Here is a 2,024-nt window from a genome sequence, read left to right on the forward strand (position 1 = left end):
CAAGTGGTGTGGATCAGGTTTGGGGGAAGGCTTATTGACAACCTGTGATGGGCAAATGACACACCTTGTTTGCTGAAAGCTTATAGGACTTGAAACACTTACTGAGGATCAAAAATACAGCCTCCGGCCTTTTTACGAAGATAGAGCCGAAGGCGAAGAAGGAAGCCCCTGCCCCTCCCAAAATGGAAGCCAAAGCAAAGGCTTTAAAAGCCAAGAGGCCGTGCTGAAAGGCGTCCACACACAAAAAAAGGAGATCCGTGTGTCACCCAGCTTCTGGTGGCCCAAGACCCTGAGGCTAACAAGGAGCCCAAATACCGTCAGAAGAGCTGGGCCATTATGCCATCAAGTTCCCCTTGACCATGGAGTCTGCTGTGAAGAAGATCGAAGATAACAACACACTTGTGTTCATTGTGATGTCAAAGCCAACAAACACCAGACCAAACCGGCTGTGAAGAAGCTCTATGACATTGATGTAACCAAGGTCAACACCTTGATCAGGCCTGATAGTGAGAAGAAGGCATGTGTTCGACTGGCTCCTGACTAGGACGCTTTGGATGTTGCCAACAAAATTGGAATCATCTAGCCCCGCTCAGTGACTCGGAGCGAGTGGGAGGGGGCGGGTGGGGAAGGAACACCTGCAGGATCCCGAGGTGAGGCTCGCATGCCTGGCCCCCTAGCACCCACCCGAGTCTGCCCTGCCCAGCCATGATCAAGGCTCTCCTCATCTTCAACAACCAAGGCAAGCCACTGCTCTCCAAGTTCTACCAGCCCCACAGTGAAGATACACAGCAACAAATCATCAGGGAGACATTCCATTCGGTATCTAAGAGAGATGAAAATGTTTGTAATTTCCTAGGAGGAGGATTGTTAATAGGAGGATCTGACAACAAACTGATATGTAGACATTATGCAACATTATATTTTGCCCTCTGTGTGGATTCTTCAGAAAGTGAACTTGGCATTTTAGATCTAATTCAATTATCACAAGAAGCCCAGGACTAGCGAGTCTTCAATGATATGTGGTTCTGTATACCACAACCACAAGACCCATCCCTCATAATATCCTTGGAACTCAAGTATTCGTGGAAACATGAGACAAGTGTTTTGAAAATGTCCGTGAACTGCATTTAAATTTCCATGTAGAAAAGGTTTACGATATTCTTGCGGCAATGGTGATGGGGGGAATGGTATTGGAGACCAACATGAATGAGGTTGTTACACAAATTGATGCACAAAATAAACTGGAGAAATCTGAGGCTGGCTTAGCAGGAGCTCCAGCCTGAGCTGTATCAGCTGTAAAGCTGATGAATGAATCTTCCTGAGACCCCAAGAAATATTAACATTGGTGACATCAGTATAAAAGTGCCAAACTTGCCCTCTTTTAAATAAAAAATTAAAAGGCTACTCCCAGGTAAAATCCTAGGGGGAAAGTCATCCGAGTTTACCATGCAGTTGTTTACCAAAAATAGAGTAGGAGAGTCTTAACTTTTGCTCTTGGATTTAAGTCAAGGTACTGTGTCGAAGTTGTACAAAATCAGTATGTGAAATTCAATGTTGCTTTTCTTGCTCCCTGATTTTAAAGAAATTGAATAGTTTTTGTTGTTGTTGTTTTCCTTTTCTAAACTGCATTCCTATGCCCACCTAAGGCATGCCTCTATGTATTGGCTCTTCCAGTATTTTGAAAAGTGTTTGAGATATTTCCCTAATTATGTACAACCCAAAATGTTGGTGTTTTGTATGGATCACAAGTACAGCATTCCTTAACTCCTTCTGCTATTCATCATCATTGTTATTTAAAGAACTGAGTATGTATTGCATGAAAACATTAGGACCTTTTCTCTTAGTTTAAATAAACAAGGTAACTAGACTATAAAGCACCTTTCTATTTGACTGATATCTACTTTAGCAATAATTTTTGTATGGCCTTCTGATTCAACAAAGTAAATAAAAGTATATTTTTCACTGTTAAAAAAAAATTGGAATCATCTAAACTGAGCACAACTGGCTAATGCTAAATATAAACT

At 42.1% G+C, this 2,024-nt stretch overlaps 1 protein-coding gene and 1 pseudogene across 1 annotated transcript in view; both read left to right on the plus strand.

Moving 5' to 3' along the window:
* Window positions 1–2,024, plus strand: part of FBXO16 (F-box protein 16) — a 49,529-nt gene that overhangs the window by 20,569 nt on the left and 26,936 nt on the right. The window lies entirely within an intron of this gene.
* On the plus strand, window positions 706–1,389 carry LOC101664250 (annotated as a pseudogene).

Source organism: Echinops telfairi, unplaced genomic scaffold, assembly GCF_000313985.2.
Source record: "Echinops telfairi isolate 266 unplaced genomic scaffold, ASM31398v2 ScPeMD7_9;HRSCAF=40, whole genome shotgun sequence".
NCBI lineage: Eukaryota > Metazoa > Chordata > Mammalia > Afrosoricida > Tenrecidae > Echinops > Echinops telfairi.